Source organism: Rhinoraja longicauda, chromosome 7 (genome assembly GCF_053455715.1).
Source record: "Rhinoraja longicauda isolate Sanriku21f chromosome 7, sRhiLon1.1, whole genome shotgun sequence".
Lineage (NCBI taxonomy): Eukaryota > Metazoa > Chordata > Chondrichthyes > Rajiformes > Arhynchobatidae > Rhinoraja > Rhinoraja longicauda.
Window position 1 is genome coordinate 42,696,745 of NC_135959.1, and position 27,020 is coordinate 42,723,764.

Here is a 27,020-nt window from a genome sequence, read left to right on the forward strand (position 1 = left end):
GGGTAAGCTTAATGCCGTTGCTGACGCCCTGTCTCGGCCTGCTGTTCCCCCATTTCAGCGGTAGACTGCGAGGTGGATCCCCAGGAGCTTGCGGAGGCACAGCTCCTGGCGTACACTGCCTCGGCATACCAGTCCGCCACTTCAGGGTTGAGGTTGGCTCAGGTGGCCTGCGGGCCGGCGGGCACAAAAGTCTGGTGTGATGTTTCCCTTCCCCGTCCCAGGCCGGTAGTGCCGCCCTCCCTTCAGCGCCGGGTGTTTGATGCCATTCACGGGCTGGCGCACCCGTCCATCCGCTCCACCTCTGCCTTAGTAGCCGCTCGGTTTGTGTGGCATGGCCTGCGAAAGCAGGTAGCTGCTTGGGTCCGTTCCTGCGTTTCCTGCCAGACCGCTAAAGTCCAACGCCATGTCCAGCCCCCGGTACAAGAGTTTGCGGTCCCAGCGGTCCGTTTTTTCCATATTCATGTGGATTTAGTCGGACCTTTACCTTCCTCCCGGGGCTACACCCATCTGCTCACGGTAGTGGATCGGTTCACCCGGTGGCCGGAGGCTTTCCCATTGTCAGATACCTCTGCTGCCTCTTGTGCCAGGGCCCTGGCCCTCCATTGGGTGGCCCGTTTCGGGGTTCCGTCTGGAATCACCACCGACGGGGCCACAGTTCACCTCTACCCTCTGGGCCACGCTAGCAGAGCTGTACGGCTCCCAGTTGCAACACACCGCGGCGTACCACCCTCAGGCTAATGGGCTCGTGGAGAGGTTGCACCGACAACTCAAGGCGGCCCTCAGTGCGAGGCTGGAGGGCCCGAACTGGATAGACCAACTTCCCTGGGTCCTTTTGGGCATCCGGACCGCTCCTAAGCAGGATCTCGGTGCGTCGTCCGCGGAACTAGTATATGGCTCGCCACTTCGAGTACCCGGAGATTTGCTGCCGGAGTCCTCTGGTCAGCTGCCTTCAGTTCCGTCGGTAGCATCACTCCGGGCATGCGTGGGTTCCCTGGCTCCGGTTCCGACTTCGCGTCATGGGTGTCTCATGGTGCATGAACCGCCTGCCTTGAAGGACTGTGAGTTTGTGTTTCTGCGTAGAGATGCCCATCGTTTCTCGTTGCAGAGGGTCTATGAAGGGCCGTTCCGGGTTTTGCGTAAAGGGACGGTCACCTTCACCTTAGACGTGGGCGGCAGGAGTGAGCTCGTCTCGGTGTCCAGGCTTAAACCTGCGCATTTGGAACCGGACAGCCCTGTCCTGGTCGGTCAACCACCTCGGCGAGGCCGTCCTCCTGCAGTTCCACCCGGTCCAGGACCCCCCGCTCCTGCAGTTCCACCCGGTCCAGGACCCCCCGCTCCTGTGGTTCCGGCTGCCCCTCTCCTTACTCGTTCTGGTCGCGAAATCCGACTCCCTGCTAGGTTCCGTACCTCGGGTTCTGGAGGGGGTCATGTAGCGACCATAGAGAGTGGTCCTGTTGGCGCGGCAACCCCCATTAGGTGGAAACATCTCCTGCGGGCCCAGCAACCCTACCGAACCGTGGAGCCCATGCCGGGCGGGGAGTGTTCCCCGGGGCCTTGGGCATGCGAGTGGGGACAGGGAAAAGCCACTGACCTCGACCCTGTTTCTCCTTCGGGCCTCTCCTGCGGGCTGGGCAACCCTCCCGCAACTGACGATCCTGTGGGCCCGGCAACCCATGGACCCGTTGCTGGGTGGGGAGTGTCCCCCAGGGCCGTGGGCAGGCGAGGAGGGACAGGGAAAAGCCACTGACCTCGGCCCCGTGCGTCCAGTACACTGTGATCGGCAGCGACGGCCATTTTGTTGGACCCTCTGCCACCACACTGCACCACGGGAGGAAGGTCAGGTGCGGGAGGAAGGTCACAGGAGGAAGGTCATGCCGGGACGGGCACCGGTCCTCCCGGGAGGGGGGGGAGGGGGGTGGAGAGAGCATTTATTAAAGTTTATTAGGCAAATTGTTTTTAAAAAGTAACAAAAGTGGATTTATTCAGACTGCGGTGGAATGGTGAGCAAGGTGGGCCTAAAATTATCGTGTTATCGTGTTGTAGCGACCATAGACAGTGGTCCTAGGTGTCGAACTCTCAGATTGGCCAGCAAGGTCACGTGTGGGTGCGACCGTAAGGATTGTTCCAGGGAGTGAGACCGCTGATTGGACAGCGTCGTCACGTGCGGTTTTGGCGCCCAAAGGAGTCAGTTGAGAGACTCCTTCGAAGTGAACAGTTAGTTTTAATAGTTGTCTGTAATCTCGTTATGTAAACTTTGTGATTGAATATTGCTGTCGCAATAAACTTCTTCAACAAAGAACGAGCCTCCAGACTCGCCATAGTGTACCGTTTTTTTCTGGATGAAAACAGCACAAACAAACGGGGAAACAAACATACAGGAAGTGGGGAACAAACATACAGGAAGTGGGGAACAAACATACAGGAAGTGGGGAACAAACATACAGGAAGTGGGGAACAAACAAGACGAGAGTTTTAGTAATATACTAGAGCAAGTGGACCCGTTGGGCCCAAACCTCTCCTGCATTGGTGCAGCACCCTCTCCTCCCCCCCTCTCCCTCCCCGCCCCGCCCCGCCCCCTCCCCCCCCTCCCTCCCCCCTCTCCCTCCTCCCTGCCCCCCTCCCCTCCCCCTCTACCCCTCTCCCCTCCCCCCTCCCCCTCAACCCCTCTTATCCTTCCTCCTCCCCACTCCCTCCCTCCACCCCCCTCCCTCCCTACCCCTCCCTCCCTAGGAGATAGATTTAAACTTTAAAATGTGAATAACTTTAAAAATATAACATAAGAAAATAACTGCAGATGCTGGTACAAATCAAAGGTATTTATTCACAAAATGCTGGAGTAACTCAGCAGGTCAGGCAGCATCTCAGGAGAGAAGGAATGGGTGACGTCTGAAGAAGGGTCTCGACCCGAAACGTCACCCATTCCTTCTCTCCTGAGATGCTGCCTGACCTGCTGATTTACTCCAGCATTTTGTGATAAAAAATATAACACCGATTTCAATGAAACTTCTTCCATTAGCACCAAAGCGACAACGGTGAGTAAGTTGGGCCTAAAATTGTTGCGCTATCGTGTACCGTTTTGGCTGCAGTTCAGGAACAAACAAACGAGAGGACAGACAGACAGATTTGGAATCCCCATGGAAACTGCTTTTGTTTTTTCTATCGCTGTAAGAACTATAAGCAAAGCACTCTCTTACTGCCATCACTGAAAGTAGCTCAAGAACCAGCATAAAATTAGCAATATAGACAATTTAATTTACAAATGCTGTGAACAGGGGCACATAACACAGTGTTATGAAGGTTGCCGTACAGTTAGTAAGAATATATGGAATACATTGCAGAAACTAAACAGCAAATGGGAGAGTTAAAACCCTTGGGTCTCTATTTTACTTTGTCAGGCAGAATGTGTTCATATATTTTTCTTTTAATATCTTTCATGAGAATGTAAGGATTGACTTTATTATCTCTAACATAATAGAGTTCATCACTATGTGAAACAGCACAGAGGACCACAGTAATCTCTGCTTTGTCAATGAGGAAAAAAAACCAAGGTGGAAGATGTGCCAAGATAGCTGAGACAGTCATTTCCAAACATATGCATGTAATCCAGGCATCATTAATAGAAGATGACCTTCACAAAAATAACAACACATGAGTTAGGGGCCTGGCCCACTGAGGTGTTTTTTTAGGCGACTGCAATAGTCGTAGCAGTTTACCGAAAAAACGGCGACTGGACCCCCCCCCCTACAACAATGTCTACGACAAGCTACAACAACCTACCACCTAGTCAACGTCAAGTTATGGCAAGCTACCGACAACCGGCGACCCAATCGTCACGACTTAGGACGTCCACCTAAGACAATCTACGACCACACAGGCGGCAACCTACGACAACCGAAGTCAACCTATGTCTACCCGCGACAAGCTACGACCGTGTCGGCGACAACTGAAGACAATTCATGTCATTTTGGCCTCCGGTTTTGACGCCGGTTGACGTAGGTAGTCGCCAATGGAATTCAACAAAGTCAGCATCGGTGACAACCTACGTTACCTGGTGACAACCTGGCGACAGCCTACGACAGCGCCTACATCAGGAGACGTCAAGCTATGATCATTGGCGTCAAACCAACAGTTGCCGAAAATGTTTAAACATTTCAAAATCCAGCGGCGACCGGAAAAACGGTATGACTCTTTAAAGACTACTGACGACCATACAGGTGACACCCCGGTGACCGTGTGATGACAGCCTAGTCGCCTAAAAAATTGCCTAAGTGGGACAGGCGGGAGTTGAGGAGAGATCTGATAGAGGGGTAGGGGTTTAATGAGAGCTGAATACCAGTGCAAAAAGTTCATAACCACATCTCCTGCACAAAATGAAGCTGGTATTGTACGGAAGAATTCCAACAAGTGTAGTATAATTTTGGATAAGGTGAGCACACTGGGCATCAGCAAGAATTCCGTGAAAGGGGAATAGCATGGAACACCAAATGCTGAAAATAAGGTCATTATTTGTAAGTTTATTCTCTTACGAGCAGCTAGATCAGAGGCCACAAAAGACTGATGCTGTAATCTGATGCAAAAAAAAATTGCTGAAGGAATTCAGTAGGCCATCAGCATATATAGAGGCAAAAGGATGCTCGAACTTTGGGTCAAGACTGTATCAGGAGCAATCCTGCAGCAATTTGTTTGGAGCAGAGAGAGATTCAGTCTCAGCAAAAAGGGGAGTGGATAGTGATAGCTTATGTACCCTCACTCCCTGATGTTGGTTGTTAACAAAGTTAACTGACATATAGGCTGGCAAGCATGGAAAATATTCCCAGAATGCCTGATGTTCCTATTAGTCACATGCAATTTAGGTACCTTCCCACCCAGCACATAAATACCAAACAAGTCATGGTCAAGCCCATTACAACTGATTATGGCATAGCTGCTGAGATTGAATCCCAATGGATTTTCAGGACCAATATCCTGCCAGGTCTGAAGAAAAGAAACATTAACTATCTCATTACTGTTTAAAAATAACCACAGCATTATCTACACACCTTAAAAATACAAGCTTTCGGCCATGAAAAAGATGTGAATGTACAAAGTGTATTGCTGAATTTATTTATGACTTGTATCAGTAAAGCTTTACTTATTTTATTGAAATGGGACTGTGTAGATAAACCAAAGATATTTATGAAGCAATTTGACATATTTTACAATATACAATAATGATTTAGATGAAGCAATTAAAAGTAACATTAGCAAATTTGTAGATGACACATAGCTGGGTGGCAGTGTGAACTGTAAAGAGGATGCTATGAGGATGCAGAATGACTTGAAAAGGTTGGGTGAGTGGGCAGATGCATGGCAGATGCAGTATAATGTGGATAAATGTGAGGTTATCCACTTTGGAGGCAAGAATGGGAAGGCAGATTATTATCTGAATGGTGGGTCAAGTTAGGAAAAGGGGAAGTACAACGAGACCTGGGTGTCCTAGTACATCGGTCACTGAAAGTAAACATCCAGGTACAACAGGCAGTAAAGAAAGCTAATGGCATGTTGGCCTTCATAACGAAAGGAATCGAGAGTAGGAGCAAAGAGGACCTTCTGCAGTTGCACAGGACCCTGGTGAGACGACACCTGGAGTATTGTGTGCAGTTTTGGTCTCCTAATTTGAGGAAGGACATTCTTGCTATTGAAGGAGTGCAGTGTAGGTTTACGAGGTTAATTCCTGGAATGGCGGGACTGTCATGTGATGAAAGAATGGAGCGACTGGGCTTGTATTCACTGGAATTTAGAAGGATGAGAGGGGATCTTATAGAAACATAAAATTATGAGGGGATTGGACACGCTAGATGCAGGAAACATGTTCCCGATGTTGGGTGAGTCCAGAACCAGGGGCCACAGTTTAAGAATAAGGGGTAGGCCATTTGGAACTGAGGTGAGGAAAACCTTTTCACACAGAGAGCTGTGAATTTGTGGAATTATCTGCCTCAGAAGGCAGTGGTGGCTGATTCACTGGATGCATTCAAAAGAGAGTTTGATAGAGCTCTTTAGGCTAGCTAAATCAAGGGGTACGGGGAGAAGGCAGGAACGGGGTACTGATTGTGGATGATCAGCCATGATCACATTGAATGGCGGTGCTGGCTCAAAGGGCCAAATGGCCTACTCTTGCACCTATTGTCTATGTATCTATTTCATGCCCTGGAAAATGTAGTACTTACATTAAGGTGTGGATTACTACCATGGGAATATGAAGGATAAAATGACACAGACATCGGATAGTGATGAATCTATATTATGGAAACATTAACATCTGGTGAGGTATTAGAGAGGAAATATAGTTTGAAAATAGATTATACATGGATCATAATTTATGCTACACAAGGATGATTTGAATTGCTTTTTCTGAGGATTTAATATTATTATTAGAGACCATGTTTCAGAATTCTGGAAGGCACAGGGGCAAGTTGCACAATGCAATGGTAGCAGATGGGTTTGTACCCATAAGTATATGCATACTAGATGGCTAAACTTTGTAATCTCTCCTTCGAGAAATGTCTACCAAAGCCAAGCACATTACTGAATGTAAAAAGGTAAAACAAGGAAGAATCGTGGCAGTTCTCATCAACTACTGTTAGAGTGATATTAAAAGTGGTCTTGGAACATTAGCTAGATAATGGCCAGGAAAAGTAAAGTTAAGAAAGATGAAATAGAGAAAATATAATTCTCAATAACAAAATAAACAGTAATGTTCTGTTGAAAGGTTTACAACCCAGACTGTTAACTGTTTTCTTTCTACTCATGCTGAATTAATCCGCTGAATGTTTCCAGCATTTTCTGTTTTTGATATATTTTTAAATTTGAGAGGGAATAGAAATATTGCTTATGCATTGACATTTTTAGCAATGCTGAAATATATATTAAATTCTACAAATAGTGAGAATTTTTACTGCCTTATTTTCTGCTATAGGTTATAGACCCAAAGTTCATACCCATCAGACCTTCCATAATCTCTCCCAATGCATTAACTCTTATAGCCAATCTCCAGACTTTGCCATCTCATCTGGCCTCACTACTCCTCATTCATAGAAAAAGCTAATCTTTAATTACTTCCTTGCATGCTTTCAAACCCCATTTGCCTTCTTCCTCTTTTTCCATTTCTATAGGTCCTTGCAAAAAGCAGTTTTCATATTCATTATTATTGCACATTCAAAATTCCAAATATATAGTCTTAGTTCACCATCCATTGTTCTGTTTGATCACACCTTCATTTTATCTTTGAAGCTCTGGTCACATCCTGATCTCTCTACTCTCTCTCATCCTGATCGTTCCTTTTAATTTGACCCTCGTTTTCACTAATAGGAACTTGAACACATATGGCAATCAGCTGATTCTCCTTGCTGAATCCTACTTTCAATGTTAAGAATCAAGGCAAAGACCATCTCCACCACAAGAGATGATGAAGACTGCCCTCTCCTCATTAATGTCAACATTGGACAGCACAGTGGCAGAGCTGCTGCCTCACAGCACCAGAGATCTGGGTTTGATCCTGACCTCAGGTGCTGCCTGTGAGGAGTTTACACGTTGTCCCTGTGACACCATGAGTTTCTTCCGGGTGCTTCGGATCCCTCCCACATCCCAACGGCATGCAAGATGCCCATTTTTAAAGAGCTACCTAGGAAGCATGTACTCACAACACAGTTTTGGATGCATCTCGCATGCCCTTAGGGGATGGAAACAACAGGTAAAATTATGTTTTTTGTCCCAGGTCTCTTGCCTGAAAAACACTGCAATGGAATCAGTTTCTGGACAGAATTACTCTAGCTTTTTCTGCATAGGAAATTGTTACGATTATTGACACACTCCATCCAGCTACCAATGAGCAGAGGTGTCAGCCCGAAGGAACATAATTCTTCAATTGCCTACATGGTTAATAACAGAAGTAAGATCGAGCAGATACAGACAGACATCAGTGGACCCCCAGTCCACAAACCTGTTTATATACCTTTGGTCTGCAATAATATGTTCCACAATGAGCAATGGGGGAGGGTGCGGGGAGGGGGGAAGGGGAGGCAGGGTAATGTTAAAATAAACTGGTAGTGAAAAATGAGCACACACAGTTCTATTAAGAGGATTCTTAGGTGGTGCCAATTGCTGTCTTAACATTTATGATGACTCAGCTTTTAAGATATACTGTATGTATAGCAACAGTTTTGCATATACTTTTAATCATTATCTGATTTTTTACAGTAACAGAACATAAATGGTAATGTAAACAATTCAAATTAGCAGTAAGTACTATAAATAAACCAGCTATATTTTATTTATAGAACAGTATTAAAAAGGACACCAAATTGCAATTGATTTCTATGTACACCAATATAAAACAAAACAAAACATTAATCCAAATCATAAAACAAATCCATTGGCATTTATTTGCATATCCATTGTTTGACACTTACCTCTCTTACTCTGAAGCATTTCGTTTCTATAATAAACTCTGTCATAAAACACTGCAAGGAAGCTCATACTATACCAGCACATTACATAAATGAGAATGCCCAGTATTTCTTGCAAAAAGTAATTAGTGGAGACATTCGTAGCAATCATAATGCAATCTTTCTTATTTTGCTCCTCATAAGTTTTGAAGAGGCTTGTGCCTTGCCATATTTGTTGGTCACATTCATTGAAAGTACACGGTGAAGCCAGGAAGTGTTGAGCATAACAACCAGTACAATTTGGCCAATGAAAAGAACAGGCATCTAAACAAACTCCTCTGCAGGAGGCTAATTCTCCCGCAACCTAGTAAGTTATCTGTATTTTCAAATACCATAATTATAAATAGGAAAACACAGAGCTAATGACAAGGCAAGCCAATTTAAACTCTTCAGGCAGCTGTTAGACAACATGTAGCAGGTTTGGAACACTTTGCTTTAGTTGTAGGTCAGGTTGTGCTATGAAGAACTCTGGCAATCTTGTATATTATTAATTTTTATAATAATAATAATAATAATAATAACAATAATAATAATAATATTCATTTATTGTCATTGCAACGAGTACAACGAAATTAAAAAATAGCCAATCCTGACGGTGCGTAAAAACATATATGCAATAAATGCAAAAACAAATAAATACAATTATATCAAGTACAAAAGATTTTTTAACAGTGTTGCCTAGTGCAGAAGGTAGTGTTCAGTTCTCGTATGGCCCTGGGGTAAAAACTGTTCTTAAGTCTGTTTGTTCGGGATTTGATCGACCTGAAACGTCGACCAGAGGGCAGATGAACAAACAGACGGTGGCCGGGGTGGGATGGATCTTTTATTATTTTGCCCGCTCTACTGAGGCAGCGTAGGCTGAACAGGTGCTCCAGGGAGGGCAGTGAGCAGCCGATGATCTTCTGGGCCGTCGTGATGACCCTCTGAAGGGCCTTCCTGTTCTTTTCTGAGCAGCTGGCATACCATGTGGTTGTACAGTATGCCAGTATAAGGTACAAAGTTCAGATCCAAAAAGGCCACCCATCGTCAGATTGTTAATCATATGACCAGAAGTAAAAGTGAATGATCAAGTTAGATGATCGGATCCAAATGGAGACTCAGCCTTGGTTAATTCTAGGGTACGGCTAAGCACCTTGAACAAAAGGGCAAGTTTATAGTTTTAAATCCTAAAGCTATCATTTCACATTTCTTGTTTCATGCGCAGACACCTGGGAGGTATCTTATGACAACATTCATCTCAAGAATTAATTCAAATGATTGAGTTAGATTACTGAATAGGAATTTCCTACAATGTATGGCTCTTTATAGTGCCTGGAAAACAGGATTATGTACAGCTAATCCAATATATATATATTAGGGAACTGTGATAATATAACAATTTAATTAGAATTTAAATCTATATAGCGACTGATATATTAAGATACTGAAATATTTTACTATAATGCTTTTGAAAAAGAATTTCACACTTGGTGTTGCATGGGTTTTAGTGGCAATCAACAGTCTATCCTTACGCAATCTTTCTACTCACATATTGTTTATAAATACACAGTATGTCAGGTTCTGAGATAACTGTCTCACGTTCTTGAAATGATTTCACATGCAGTTCAAGAATTTTAATTGTTCCACAATAACAGTACAAGCTACAGAAAGAATAGCTTATTTATCACTGCTTTAGTCACGAATCAATGTCAGATTACTGGGCAGCTATCAAGCAGACCTACTATGAACATGGAAGCAGGCATGCATATATTCTCAAAATAAAATTTAGAAAAGCATGTAAATCCATCGGGGAATTTGGGGCATACATTCAGGAGTTTAATCTGAGTGCATGTCCTACAATATTAAAACATTGTAAGGATAAAAGAACTGCCATTAAAGGAACAACATTGCCTTGGTACCCAACATTATGATGATGGGTCACATCTGGCCTTTTAGAAAATTTTCAATCAAGACTCAGACCTCCAACATGATTATTAGGATCAGGATGTCATTTCCCATTTCCCCTGTATGAAGTGTGTGCCTGTGTGGAGTTAAGTTCCTTCATTCCTTCAGCTCCCTTACCCACAGCAGTTCCATCTACCTTCACCTATCCTCCACACTAATCTTTGCCTTGATTCTCACCATCACCTCATGTCCAACTTTTTGATAGCCACTTCAACTAACGTACCTTCTAATACTGCAATATTCCAAATCTTTAATCCTATAGAAGACCAAACTACTTTCTATCCCAAATCCTCAGGATGCCTATCACTGACCTCCACATCCCCAACCCACCTCACCTGTTCAAAGCTCTTATTGTCTCCCACATGTCAGGAAGTCATGTTTGTATGTTTTGATTTCTAAACCAAATTAGTCATTAGCATATAGTTCCCTTATAATTGTGCAATACTACTTCTAGGCCAACATATTTCACCTAAGCATCCTTCAGAAAGGATTAAGATTGCCAATTTGGCCCCTGTGAAAGAAACTTACAAAATAAATACGCTAGATTTGCTGTAAATAATAATAATTTTTGTCAGCACTGTCTTAGTATCATGATTCTTTCAGCTTCTACTGCAAAATACTCACTACTTGACATGAGTATATCATGAAAAGCATGTAGCAAATGAAAGAATTTCATACTTGTAGGGAAAGTAAAAATTGCATACCTCCTTGGCCCAAGATCAGACTTTTCATAGATTTTGAAGTTGCAAGATGGCTCCAGAACATGGTGACTCTCTGCATGCTGTTCTAGAGAAGGATCTATTGAACTCATGTATTGGATGATTTGACTTGATTGCACGCAAAACAAGCATTTCACAGTATTTCTGTGCACATGCCAATAAATAAAACTAAACACATATAAAATTTAGTTTAACATGCAAATTCTCCAGTCGCTGTAACTGATTCTTCCTCCTTTTGGTTTTATCAATGGAATGAAATAAAAATTGGATAAACTTAGTAAACCTTTGGCTTTATAAACCTAAGTTTATATTGTCTATTGTTACCCCCTCACATAAATATAATGTATTTTAAGCTTTAAAATGATTTTTATGGCATTTCAGCTTCTATATTAATCATGTGCCACTCGATATTTATGAAAAAAAAGTTTTAGAAGTTATTTAAAATTTGTGCTTCATTGTTTCTGTTTACTGTGAGAATTTATTAATCTAATAGGCTGCTCAGCCTATTTGATGACGTCACAGCTGTTGGTGCCAAGGATTTCTATGTTGAATGAGAGGAAGTCTGTGCCACACAGTCCACTGCATTTTTGAGAGGAGTTTTTTTTTAAAGGTTAGCTAGTTCCATGATGCATGCTTGCTGTGTTGTCCTCTCAAGAGGTCTCATGACTCTGAAGCTGGAACCAGCTCATTGCACTAACTGTACCAATAATGGCTGGGGGTATCATGTGGAGAATTTCAATCAACTCTTGCTAGCTTTTGTTCATGCTGCAATGACTCTTTTCTTGCAGTGGGATATAATGTATTACCCACTGCAATTATCCATCCAGTATGGAATTAACCAAGCTTTCAAATATTATACTTGTGTCAAAAGATTTTTCACCGTCTTTCATAGGAAGGTCAGCACAATTGTGGAAGTGTGAGTGAAAAAGTGATACCAAATGTCTCAGGTGCTAACATGCAGTGACCCTTAACTCATTATCCCTGGGATGTATCATTCACAAGTGTGGGAAATAATGTACTCTGGAATATTATGGAATTGGGTACACATTAAAAATATACTGTTGAAATTCATTCAAGTACGGGGCAACACGGGGAGAAAAGATGAGGTACGAGGGTACGAGGGTAAACTAGCCAATAATATAAAGGAGGATAGCAAAAGTTTTTTTAGGTACGTGAAGAGGAAAAAAATAGTCAAGGCAAATGTGGGTCTCTTGAAGACAGAAACAGGGGAATTTATTATGGGGAACAAAGAAATGGCAGACGAGTTAAACCGTTACTTTGGATCTGTCTTCACTGAGGAAGATACACACAATCTCCCAAATGTTCTAGGGGCCGGAGAACCTAGGGTGATGGAGGAACTGAAGGAAATCCACATTAGGCAGGAAATGGTTTTGGGTAGACTGATGGGACTGAAGGCTGATAAATCCCCAGGGCCTGATGGTCTGCATCCCAGGGTACCTAAGGAGGTGGCTCTAGAAATAGTGGAAGCATTGGAGATCATTTTTCAATGTTCTATAGATTCAGGATCAGTTCCGGTGGATTGGAGGATAGCAAATGTTACCCCACTTTTTAAGAAAGGAGGGAGAGAGAAAACGGGTAATTATAGACCAGTTAGTCTGACATCAGTGGTGGGGAAGATGCTGGAGTCAATTATAAAAGACGAAATAGCAGTAATGGGATCATTCCGAGTCAGCATGGATTTACGAAGGGGAAATCATGCTTGACAAATCTACTGGAATTTTTTGAGGATGTAACTAGGAAAATTGACAGGGGAGAGTCAGTGGATGTGGTGTACCTCGACTTTCAGAAAGCCTTCGACAAGGTCCCACACAGGAGATTAGTGGGCAAAATTAGGGCACATGGTATTGGGGGTAGGGTACTGACATGGATAGAAAATTGGTTGACAGACAGAAAGCAAAGAGTGGGGATAAATGGGGCCCTTTCGGAATGGGAGGCAGTGACCAGTGGGGTACCGCAAGGTTCGGTGCTGGGACCCCAGCTATTTACGATATACATTAATGACTTAGACGAAGGGATTAAAAGTACCATTAGCAAATTTGCAGATGATACTAAGCTGGGGGGTAGTGTGAATTGTGAGGAAGATGCAATAAGGCTGCAGGGTGACTTGGACAGGTTGTGTGAGTGGGCGGATACATGGCAGATGCAGTTTAATGTAGATAAGTGTGAGGTTATTCACTTTGGAAGTAAGAATAGAAAGGCAGATTATTATCTGAATGGTGTCAAGTTAGGAGGAGGGGGAGTTCAACGAGATCTGGGTGTCCTAGTGCATCAGTCAATGAAAGGAAGCATGCAGGTACAGCAGGCAGTGAAGAAAGCCAATGGAATGTTGGCCTTCGTAACAAGAGGAGTTGAGTATAGGAGCAAAGAGGTCCTTCTGCAGTTGTACAGGGCCCTCGTGAGACCGCACCTGGAGTACTGTGTGCAGTTTTGGTCTCCAAATTTGAGGAAGGATATTCTTGCTATGGAGGGCGTGCAGCGTAGGTTCACTAGGTTAATTCTCGGAATGGCGGGACTGTCGTATGTTGAAAGGCTGGAGCGATTGGGCTTGTATACACTGGAATTTAGAAGGATGAGGGGGGATCTTATTGAAACATATAAGATAATTAGGGGATTGGACACATTAGAGGCAGGAAACATGTTCCCAATGTTGGGGGAGTCCAGAACAAGGGGCCACAGTTTAAGAATAAGGGGTAGGCCATTTAGAACGGAGATGAGGAAGAACTTTTTCAGTCAGAGAGTGGTGAAGGTGTGGAATTCTCTGCCTCAGAAGGCAGTGGAGGCCAGTTCGTTCGATGCTTTCAAGAGAGAGCTGGATAGAGCTCTTAAGGATAGCGGAGTGAGGGGGTATGGGGAGAAGGCAGGAACGGGATACTGATTGAGAGTGATCAGCCATGATCGCATTGAATGGCGGTGCTGGCTCGAAGGGCTGAATGGCCTACTCCTGCACCTATTGTCTATTGTCTATTGTCTATTGTCTATCATAATGAGGCACAGATTACTTAGAGCTACAAACTACATAAGGCATTGGCATTGAGATGCTTTAATATTTTTGGCTGGGAAGCTAGTATGTTCTTTTATTGGATGAATCCAATTGGAAAATAAACCCTGATGCCTGATAGCTTCCTGAAATTGAAAGCAAAAGTTAAGGAATGTGTGCCTATGGTGAGTGTGTCAATGTATCCCTATTTTTGTTGCCAGAGAAACTGGGTGACACTGCAGATAAAATGGTATGAATTTGCATTAACTTTGCTGGCTGCGGACCAAGATAATGAGCCTGAAATGGGGACAAGTCAAGCTGCTCTGCTTCCTTAACATGCAAAACTTGAGCTTTTTAATAAATATTCATAATAGTTTAATTTACATGTTATTAATGGTAGAATTCCTACATAATGTATGAAAGCAATTTTCATTTCCTTTTTGACTTTGTTTCGGCTTGAAGGCTGCTGAATTCTAAAGCAGACATGAGTAACAACTGAACCAAATTATCACTGTATGCTGGTATTTCTTGTACCTTTTACTAGGCAAGAAAATTATCTACCAAAGATAGAAACAGAATTCACTTGAAAAACTGCAAGTGCCCTCCCACATTTAGAAACATTGTTTTTAAGGGGTATTGTAACTGCCCATGTTGTCATTTTCCCCACATATTTGACACATCAGATGTTTACCATGTAAAGGAAAACTAATTATTTTTTTAATGTACAGCAAGTGACAGTTGAGATCAAGCAAATAATTTCCTCAAAAGCAGTGCCAGTAATTTGAATTAAAAGCAAATTATTGGAAATTGGAACTTCTACATGTTTCACCATGTTCTGTTTCATAGATAGTTACATAGACAATAGGTGCAGGAATAGGCCATTCGGCCCTTTGAGCCAGCACCGCCATTCAATGTGATCATGGCTGATCGTCCACAATCAGTACCCCGTTCCTGCCTTCTCCCCATATCCCTTGATTCTGCTAGCCCTCAGAGCTCTAACTCTCTTTTGAATGCATCCAGTGAATCAGCCTCCACTGCCTTCTGAGGCAGGGAATTCCACAAATTCACAATTCTCTGTGTGAAAAAGTCTTTCAATCTCAGATTATTTACTCAATTAGAACATGACCTTTCTGACTATCAGCTTTAACAAATTGTGAATGAGAACCCTATTGACATTTTAATCAGAGCATGATCAAGAAAAGCAAGGACGAAAGTTATGTAGAAAGCCAAAGCATCTCTTCTTTGTATCCCAGAGGAGCATCTCTGGATTCCACAAAGCTTCTTTCGCACAGATATCCAATCCTCATCTTCATTGGTTCGCATAAATCCTCCATGGCACTAAACCGGCAGTTGTTTACAACCCTTTTCCTAAACTATTTTAAACTGGAATCATAATTATGCTGCATCAGCTGCAATATGCAAAAGCGTGTTGATAATTTTTAATGAAAAATAGTCCATGCCTGGAAAAGTACTCCCACAGCAAAGCTGCGTAGAAGTGTGCTGAACAAGTACTGTGACAGTCCTACATGACCAGAACACCACTTTAGAATTAATTCCTCTTCCTTCCATTCTATAATATTACTGATTTACTCTTCAATTACAACCTATCTTTGAAACAGAACAACTCACCAACTAGAAAGATCCTGCTGATGAAAGCTTAATGACTTGGTTTATTTATCACACAGAACTTTTCTCAATCAACCCTGCAAAACTATTTCTAATGGCAACACTTTCTTCTGTAAATTGAAAACAAAACTACTGGAGAAACTCAGTGGGGTCAGGCAGCATCAGTCTGAAGAAGGCTCCCAACCAGAAATGTTGTCTGTCCATTCCTCTCCTCAGATGTTGCTTGACTTCCAGCAATTTGTTTTTTGCTCAAAATTTCAGCTTCAGCAGTTTCTTGTGTCTCCGTCTTCTATGATAGTACTAGTATATGGGGTGTAAGAAAATAACTGCAGATGCTGGTACAAATCGAAGGTATTTATTCACAAAATGCTGGAGTAACTCAGCAGGTCAGGCAGCATCTCAGGAGAGAAGGAATGGGAAACGTCACCCATTCCTTCTCTCCTGAGATGCTGCCTGACCTGCTGAGTTACTCCAGCATTTTGTGAATAAATACCTAGTATATGGGGTGATCGCTGGTCTGTTGGACTCAGTAGGCCGAGGGGCCTGTAACTCTAAGGTCTAAAAGTAAAGTAATCTGCGCAGGCCCTTGGTCAAATATAAATGCAAAGTGCTGGATTAACTGAGCTGGTCAGGCAGCATCTCTGGGGGACATGGATAGGTGACGTTTCAGATTGGGACCCTTCAGACAATCTGAAACGTCACCTATCAAATGTTGCCTGATCAGCTAAGTTACTGCAGCATCTTTTTTTTCTAAACCAGCATCTCAATTCCTTGTTTCTACACTTGATCAAATCTATCTAGATTACTATCTTCAATGTTGGGCCTAGCACATTCCATTTTGGGGAGGTACAGCACAGATTACATTAGACCCTAAAGAGTTAGATTTTGAAGATAGGTTGCATAAATTTGATTTGTATTCCACGTAGTTCAGAGGATTGTGAGGTGAACTTAAACAATAAAAACAATCAAGAGGGTAGCTACAGAGAAGCTATGGAATCCACAATAAAGGGATTTAGTTTCAAAGTTAGAGCTACGCTACAGAGTAAATCAGGCAGGACCTCTTCCGATAACTGATAGCGGTAATCTGTCACCCAAATTGTCATTAAAATGTTAAGAACTGAAATCAATAGTTATTTTAGGTGAGGCCACTACAAGACTCAAAACAAGGATCAATACAGGAATTTAATTCTTAGGGCTTAATAGCTTGAGTGGCTACACAGTCTACTCCTGTTTCTAAATCCTCATGGATACAAGTAAAGTCACATTGCCCTCTGACTAGTAATGTTATAGCAACTGTGTAATTTCATTCTCTTGCCTTTAACGTTTGGTAATTAAATCACTGGAAAAAGATATAATTGCATTCGAAAGCACCAAATTGGAAATGTTTTTCACAGTTTGAGAGTAAATATACATCAGCCCCAGAACATTGTATAGTCGTCAGAATAGTACATCAACAATGCCATCAAGCTGGATATAATGAAATTACAATAAAGGCCCAAGAAAGCATATTTTTTGCAAATTACCAAAGAACCATCATATACAGGTAAGTAATTTTCAATCAGCAGGCAGGTTCTACAAGGTAAGCCAATTAGAAATTTAAATGATAGATGTAAACTTGAACTAAAATGCCAAATTGCAACAAAAATAAATAAAATTCTACAACTGTTATAAATTTGTAAACTAATTTCCCACACATAATTGAGTGGGATAACATCACATAAATGAATCTTATGGATCATCACAAGCATATAAAATATATCTAAAGTGACACTGCAAAAAAGCTGCAGAGTGGAGTGGAATAGTCTACAGTGGAATCATTGGAAATTAAATAGGATTAACCTTGCATTGTAATATTCTGACTGTGGGAACAAAAATCTAAAGCTCAAACTTGCCACTAGCCATTAAAGAAGCTCAGTGCAGCACATTTAAGAAATCTGATCATTCTGGATTACCACTATAATCTCGGGAAAATTTATGTGAATGTTTTTTAATGGGCTTGATTTTGCTTGACCTTCCGTCCCTCATATTTCCCTCTCATAGGTATTGGTCATTGGTTTCTTATTATCATGTGCACTTATCATTGTGATCCACTATTGCATCTACTTCCTACACACTGGGGGCAATTTACAGAGGCTAATTAACCCACAAGCCCGCATGTCTTTGAGACATGGGAAGACACCGGAGCACCCGAAGGAATCCCATGTGGTCACTGGGAGAACAAGCAAACTCCACACAGACAGCACCTTAGGTAAGATTGAAACCAGGTCTTTGGCGCTATGAGAAGGCAGCTCCATCAGCTGTGCAACCATACAGCTGTGCAACGCAGCCATTGCGTTGAAAGAATCACAAAAAAAAGTTAGGACTATTTTTTTCACATCCCAGGACACATCCCAGACCCAAATCTCTGGGTAAAATGTTATGCGTCAATAGTAGTAAGTTGTAATGACCCAAGAAAAGCTTGAGTTTGGTATTAAGGATTTCACAAGATTTTGGTTTAAAAATTGGCACCCGTTTGCTATTCTGCCAGTACATTGATCCAAATGTCACATTTAGTGAAGAAGCATTAGAGTTCAGATCAAGAGATTCCAGACACACAGTTGAAGTCTTTTATCATGCAAAAGTGTCTGAATATAAATAATCTAGTATCTCAATAGCTACAAATGTCATTGCCTGCTTCACAATTCAGTCATGAAAGTATTGTGCATTAATTATTTAGAAAGAATAGCACAGAGGTTTACTTTCTTATCATTAGCAAGGGAAAAATGAAGGCATTCGGTTTAAACCTCATTCTATTTTACAGCCAGTGTTGATGTTTGGAAGACTGATTCTCAGGTACTGTATAATATGACAACATAAGAAGTCTGAAGAAGGATTCTGACCCAAAACGTCATCTATAACAATATAATATAACAATATAACAACTACAGCATGGAAACAGGCCTGTCTGGCCCTACCAGTCCATGCCGACCATTCTCCCTGACCTAGTCTCATCTACCTGCACTCAGACCATAACCCTCTAATCCCCTCCTATCCATATACCTATCCAATTTACTCTTAAATAATAAAATCGAGCCAGCCTCCACCACTTCCACCGGAAGCCCATTCCATACAGCTACCACCCTCTGAGTAAAGAAGTTCCCCCTCATGTTACCCCTAAACCTTTGTCCCTCAATTCTGAAGCTATGTCCCCTTGTTGGAATCTTCCCCACTCTCAAAGGGAAAAGCCTACCCACGTCAACTCTGTCCGTCCCTCTCAAAATTTTAAAAACCTCTATCAAGTCCCCCCTCAACTGTTTTTCTCCAGAGATGCTGCCTAACCTGCTGAGTTACTCCAGCATTTTGTGTCTATCTTAATATGACAATAGTGTTCTTTTAACTCATAATGCTAGGCAATGTCAGCTCAATGACTTATTAACACAAACTAAAGGAAATTAGTGCTGGAGAACTTAAGGTGGACACAAAATGCTGGAGTAGCTCTGCGGAACAGGCAGCATCTCTGGAGAGAAGGTATGGGTGACGTTTTGGGTCGAGACCCTTCTTTACAGTGCTAAACAACCGGGAGATCAGGTAGGTTAAGGCAGACTGAGCGGAGGTGTTCAGCGAAACGATCGCTGAGCCTGCGCTTGGTCTCGCCGATGTACAGGAGTTGACACCTGGAAAAGCAGATACAGTAGGTGAGGTTGGAGGAGGTGCAAGCGAACCTCTGCCTCACCTGAAATGAATGTCGGGGTCCTTGGATGGAGTCGAGGAAGGAGGTAAAGGGACAGGTGTTGCATTGCATGCAGTTGCAGGGGAAAGTACCTGGGGAGGGGGTGGTTTGGGTGGGAACGGACGAGTTGACCAGGGAGTTGCAGAGGTAACAGTCTCTGTGGAAAGCAGAACGGGGTGGAGATGGGAAGATGTGGCCAGCAGTGGGATTCCGTTGGAGGTGGCGAAAATGTTGAAGGATTATATGCTGTGTGCAACGGCTGATGGGGTGGAAGGTGAGGGCAAGGGGGACTCTGTCCTTGTTACGAATGGGAGGGGGAGGGGGAGCAAGAGCAGAGCTGCAGGATATCAAGGAGACCCTAGTGTGAGCCTCGTCTATCATGGAGAGGGGAACCCCTGTTTCCTAAAGAATGAGGACATCTCCAAAGCCCTGGTATGGAAAACCTCATCCAGGGTGCAGATGCGGCGTAGACGGAGGAATTGGGAGTTCACGGAGAATTGATAGAGTTCACTTGCACCTCCTCCAACCTTATCTACTGTATCCGCTGTTCCAGGTGTCAACTCCTGTACATCGGTGAGACCAAGCGCAGGCTCGGCAGTCGTTTTGATGTACACCTCCGCTCAGTCCGCCTTAACCTACCAGATCTCCCGGTTGCTCAGCACTTTAACTCCCCTCCCATTCCCAATTTGACCTTTCTATCCTGGGCCTCCTCCATTGTCAGAGTGAGACTCTGGAAGAACAGCACCTCATATTTCGCTTGGGTAGTTTACACCCCACTAGAATGTACATTTATTCTCTAATTTCAAATAGCCCTTGCTTTCTCCTCCCCTTTCCCAGCTCTCCCACCAATCGTACTGTCTCCGACTACATTCTATCTCTGCCCCGCCCACTCCCGACATCAGTCTGAAGAAGGGTCTCGACCCGAAACTTCACCCATTCCTTCTCTCCAGAGATGCTGCCTGTCCCGCTGACTTACTCCAGCATTTTGTGTCTACCTTCGATAGAACACTACAGCACAGGAACTGTGGCCCACAACGTTCATGCTGAATATAATGCCTAGTTAACATGATCTCCTCATCTGCTCGCACATGATCAATATCCCTCTATTCCCTGCATTTCCATTTACCTATCTAAAAGCCTCAAACGCCTCGATCGAATCTGGCTCCTCCACCACCCCAGGCAATGCTTTCCAAGTGCCCACCACTATCTATGTAATAGAAAATTCAGAGACAAAGCACTGTGAGCTGATGTGCCTATATATGGCATCTCCTACCATTGAATAGGGATGAATTTTCAGGCTATAATATACATCGTCTTTTACAGAGATTTGTAATGTGACACCAATACAACAGAGCGCTTAAAAATTGTCATATAATTGTTCATCAGGAGTATTTGAGACTGGAGATGGCACAGTTCTTCAAACAGATTGTTTTTGGTTCTTCAGAAGGGATAAAAATATTTCTATAAACTTCCACGTTTCATTTACTTTTCCTCCTTGTAAAGTATCTTTTTAGAGCAGCAATGATATCGGATTTTATTTCAATCTAAGAGTAATTCATCATATTTGCTTGGAGATAGGTTTCTTTTGTCCTTTATTCATGAGAAGAATATTCCATAACCACTTCACAATCTTTACATCCACCACCTTCTTCACCTGCCTGCCCACCTACACACCACTATGTTTAACATCCAGAATTTGCCATTTGTTGTTGTATTTAGGATTAAAAATTAACCAAGTAAAAAAACAGGTCAGGTCTGCATATCTCTCTTCACAATGTTTTGAAAATTAAATCTCCAGTAACAAACCCACTCCCTTGATAGGAAAGTAGACTGGCAGCATCTCTGGAGAGAAGGAATGGGTGACGTTTCGGGTCAAGACCCTTCTTCATTCCTTCTCTCCAGAGATGCTGCCTGTCCGGCTGAGTTACTCCAGCATTTTGTGTCTACCTTCGATTTAAACCAGCATCTGCAGTTCTTTCCTACACAATTATATCTGTGGCATCTGAGTAAAAGAAAGTAATTCCATAATGAATTTCAGACATGTTCACTTAGGGTTATTTCTTTTGGTTCATTGCATTGCTACAGTCGTTCTATTGGATTAACCGCCTTGTAAATCTTTTTGATCTACATCAAATGAATGGCCTTTGGCTATTTTCACATCAGCTCTATACTTTCTTGCACTTCTTACATCCCACACATTGCCAGTTACTTCAATAAAAAAGTGGAGAAGTAATATCCTAATCAAGCCATGCACTAATGATCCAGAAAATTTGTTCTGTGTTATCTAATAGTGCAGATAAATTGTAGATGCCAAAACTGTAAGAATAGTAATAATAAATGTAACATTTTCAAATGTCAAAAATTCTACAGCTGCTAAGATAATTGGATGATTTGAAACAAGAGGATACATGTTCTGTGTGTGTGGTAAATTTAAATTAGCTGCCTTTTTATATAGCAGGAGTCGAGTCAAGAGTGTTTTATTGTCATATGTCCCAAAATGAAACAACAAAATTCTTACTTGCAGCAAATATGTAAACAGTCCTCTGTAAACACCATAATAAACAAAAATGTTCAGTACTGTATGTGAAAGAAAAAAAGCCTAATCTATGTGCAAGCACTCCCTGATTTATGAAATTGGCAATTTACGTAAACACGCACTTTCGTAAGGGATTCTAAGCCCACTGCTTTATTTTCCAGTTGCGCGTCTCGGTAGTTTCGATAGCAGCAAGAGTCCGCGGGATTTAATTCTTGCGTATGTCGCGTGGCAGTAGTTCAGAGGTTAGTTGGGGGTTGAAGTGCTCTTGAAACTGGACGTTAGAGGTTTCAGGCCACTTCTTCCCAATGGCAGGAGTGAAATGGTCAGGGTGGTGTGGGTGTCTGATAATGCTGGCTGCTTATTTGAGCAGCGACTGCTGTAGATCCCTTTAATGGTGAGAAGTCAGTATCCGTGATAAATTGGGAAATGTTCACCACTTTTTCCAATCTTCTTTGTTCCTGGGTATTCGAGTTGCCAAACCAGGCTGTGATATAACCAGTCAATATGAACATGTTGTTGTGGCACCAGTATACTGTGACTTGAAAGAGCTGGTTCCACTTGCAGGTCCTGTGTGTTCTCAATTTTCAGCGTTCTCTTACGAGTCATTATCACCTATGATATCAACCACTTCTGAATCTGGTCATTACTCATTACGCACACTAATGTTCCCTGTGAAAATGTGTTGTTATAATTATAGTCTTGTGATAATTTCATCAGTTCAGTTACATATTCAGCTCTGCTTCATAGGATTTTCACTGACTTTTGTTTTTCATTCAAGGAATGCAGGTTTTTCAAGCTGAACCAGTATTTAATTGCTCATCACTAATTGCCCTTAAGAAGGTGGTGGTGAGCTGCCTTTTTGGACTGCTGCAGTCCTTGCAGTATGGGTAGACTCATAATGCTGTTAAGGAGGCAGATCTGGGACTTTGACTCAGCAACGGTGAAGGAATCAGGATAGGATATTTAAAAATTAGAATATTTCCACGTCAGGATGGTGTGTGGCTTGGTAGGCAACTTTCAAGAAACATAGAAACATAGAGAAAAGGTGCAGGAGTAGGCCATTTGTCCTTTCGAGCCAGCACCGCCATTCAATATGATCATGGCTAATCATCCAAAATCAGTACCCCATTCTGGCTTTTTCCCCATATCCCTGGATTCCCTTAGCGCTAAGAGCTAAATCTAACGCTCTCTTGAAAACATGCAGTGAATTGGCAGAGAATTTCACAGATTCACAACTCTCTGGGTGAATTTTTTTTTCCTCATCTCAGTCCAAAGTGGCCTACCCCTTATTCTTAAACTGTGACCTCTGGTTCTGTTCACCCCCAACATCAGGAACATTTTTCCTGCATCTAGCCTGTCCAGTCCTCTAAGAATTTTATATGAATGAATGAATAAGTTTATTGGCCAAGGAATGTGCCTTGGTGCTCCACTCGCAAGAATCACGCGAACATACAGTAAACAATTAAGAACAAGCATAAAACACTAAAACATTAAGAATACATCATTACGGTTTAAACATGTGAGTGAAATAAACCAGAGCAAAAAGAGACTACTGTGGCGCGTCAGAAGAGGCCCGAAATAAAGGCGAGAAGCCGGGTATTTCGGGACGTTCGGTTTTATTATTACTCAGTTATCAGACCGGTCAAGTCTGCTGGAATGACTTCGCGCCCAAAACCTCGTCCTTATATACGTAGCAAAGGACCGCCCCCCTGGACTGGTCCATTCCCGTGCCGAGGGGTCGGTAGTGGTTTGGCCCGACCCTTGGGAGCCGCCACAGGACCTCCCCCCAGAACCGGAGGCACGAAACGCATTGGTGGTCGCACAACCCGACCAGACCGCGTACGGAAATCAGTCGACAGAGGGGCCGGCGGAGGCACAGTTGGAGGGACAGGTGGCGATACAGGTGGTTGGACCCGCAAGGGGGAGGCGACCTCGTGGCCGAGGTTGGGCAACCCGCACCGGTTGGTCGATGTCTAAGTGGGCCGGCTTCAAGCGGTCAATTGACACGGCCTCCGGCCAGCCCCCCATGTCCAAGACAAAGGTTGTCTGTCCGTGCTCCAGCACCCGGTACGGGCCCTCATATGGCCTCTGGAGTGGCGTCCGGTGGGCGTCACGGCGCAGGAACACAAAGGTGCAGTCTCGGAGGGCCGATGGCACGTAAGGGCGGAATGTCCCATGGCGGGACGTCGGCACCGGTGCGAGCTTGCCAACTCGCTCTCGAAGGCGCTGTAGGGTGGATGAGGGCGGTTCCTCTCGCCCCGGCAACGAGGGCACGAACTCCCCGGGCACCGAGCGGTGACCCGTATACGAGCTCAGCTGATGAAGCCAGGTCCTCCTTGGGCGCAGTCCGGATGCCCAGCAAGACCCATGGTAGCTCGTCCATCCAGTCGGAGCCGGAGAGTCGCGCCTTCAGCGCTGTCTTCAGCTGCCGGTGGAACCTCTCCACCAGGCCATTTGCCTGCGGGTGATATGCCGTAGTGTGGTGCAGCCGCACGCCCAACAGGTGGGCCATGGCCGCCCACACCTCGTCCTTATATACGTAGCAAGGGACCGCCCCCCTGGACTGGTCCATTCCCGTGCCGAGGGGTCGGTAGTGGTTTGGCCCAACCCTTGGGAGCCGCCACACTACGGACTTTTGGTTATTGAGTAGAACTACTCGCGGAAAAAAAGCTGTTTTTATGTCTGGCTGTGGCTGCTTTGACAGTCCAGAGTCCCCTTCCAGAGGGAAGTGCTTCAAAGAGTTTGTGACCAGGGTGAGAGGGGTCAGAGATGATCTTGCCTGCTCGCTTCCTGGCCCTTGCAGTGTACAGTTCGTCAATGGGGGGAAGGTTGCAGCCAGCAACCTTCTCAGCTGATCGAATGATTTGTTGCAGGCTCCGGATGTCGTGCTTGGTGGCTGAGCCAAACCAGACCATGATGGAGAAGGTGATGATGGACACAACGATGGCGGTGTAGAAGTGGACCATCATTGTCTGTGGCAGATTGCGTTTCCTCAGCTGCTGCAGGAACTACATCCTCTGTTGGGCCTTTTTGATTGTGTTTCTGTAAGAACCCCTCTCATCCTTCTAAATTCCAGCAAATACAAGCCCAGTCGACCCATTCTTTCATCATATGTCAGTCCCACAATCACAGGAATTAACCTGGTGAACCTACTACGCTGCACTCCCTCAATACCAATAATGTCCTTCCTCAAATTAGGAGTCCAAAATTGCACACAATACTCCAGGTGCCGTCTCACCAGGGCCCTGTACAACTGCAGAAGGACCTCCATGCTCTTAAACTCAAATTCTGACGCAATGAAGGCCAACATGCCATTGGCTTTCTTCACTGCCTGCAGTACCTACATGCTTACTTTCAGTGACTGATGTACAAGCATACCCCAGTCTCGTTGCACCTCCCCTTCTCCTAATCTGACACATTTATCCACATTATACTGCATTTGCCATGCATCTGCCCACTCACCCAACCTGTCCAAGGCACCCTGCAGCCTCAGCATCCTCCTCGCAGCTCACACTGCCACCCAGCTTTGTGTCATCTGCAAACTTAGAGAAGTTACATTTAATTCCCTTGTCTAAATCGTTTATATATATTGTAAACAACTGGGGTCCACCGAGCCTTGAGGCACCCCTCGAATCACTGCCTGCCATTCTGAAAAGGACCTGTTAATTCCTACTCTTTGCTTTCTGTCTGTCAACCAGTTCTCTATCCATGTCAATACCCTACCCTCAATACCATGTGCTCTAATTTTGCACACTAATCTCTTGTGTGCGAGGAGGTGTTCTTATGCTTTCACTGTCCATATCCTTCTATCCGGTGGAGTTGCAGTTGATTGCAACCCAATGATGCAGTGCATCGTGGTACAAACTGCTGCTACTGTGTGGTCGTGCAGGGAATGAATTGGGTGCCTAACAACTGCTAATCAAACAAACCTTTGCATGATCTCGCTGAAGCCAAATGTGAATCTTCCACAAATCTACCAATTCCTTATTTTTGTTACAATTTCCAGGCACCGATGAGGGTTGCCTGAGGATATAAGGAATTGCAGATGCTGGTTTCCAAAAATAAAGGACACAAAGTGCTGGAGTAACTCAGCAGGTCAGGCAGCATCTCTGGAGAAAATGAATAGGTGACATTTCGGGTTGGGACCAATGTTGAGTTACTCCAGCAATTTGAGTCTTTTTTTTGGAAACCAGCATCTACAGATCCTTGTATCCACAAGGGCAGACTGTGTTTAGTTTTATTATCAACTAGAACAAGTGTGCCCGTTCAAAGCGGGCCCGTTGGGCCCGTCCCCACACCCCCCATTCTCTCCTCCCCCAGCCCCACTCTTACTCTCCAAGTGTGCCTGTTGGACCCGTCCTCCTGATCTGTGTATGTCAAGTGACCACTATAACCTTCTTTTTTTTTTTTTTTCCTAATCAGATGTGCAGCACTTTGGTCAACATGGGTTGTTTTTAAATGTGCTATACAAATATAATTGACTTGACTTGACTTGACTTGCAATAACAAAACAATCAGTGCTTTTCTGGAAACTTTTCGAAACAATGTAGCTGTCACAAGCTGAAAACTAAATCCTTTTCTGGAAACTTTTCGAAACAATGTAGCCGTCACAAGCCACAAGCTGAAAACTAAATCTGCACCGCAGCACCGTCCCCACACCCCCCATTCTCTCCTCCCCCAGCCCCACTCTTACTCTCCAAGTGTGCCCGTTGGGCCCGTCCTCCTGATCTGTGTATGTCAAGTGACCACTATAACCTTCTTTTTTTTTTTTTTTCCTAATCAGATGTGCAGCACTTTGGTCAACATGGGTTGTTTTGAAATGTGCTATACAAATATAATTATACAAATATAATTGACTTGACTTGACTTGACTTGACTTGACTTGCAATAACAAAACAATCAGTGCTTTTCTGGAAACTTTTCGAAACAATGTAGCCGTCACAAGCTGAAAACTAAATCCTTTTCTGGAAACTTTTCGAAACAATGTAGCCGTCACAAGCTGAAA

At 43.7% G+C, this 27,020-nt stretch overlaps 1 protein-coding gene across 1 annotated transcript in view; it reads right to left on the reverse strand.

Annotated features, from left to right (window-relative positions):
* The window catches only part of LOC144595200 (microtubule-associated tumor suppressor candidate 2-like), a 128,833-nt gene that overhangs the window by 101,090 nt on the left and 723 nt on the right, over positions 1–27,020 (reverse strand). The gene's annotated exons all lie outside the window — the stretch shown is intronic.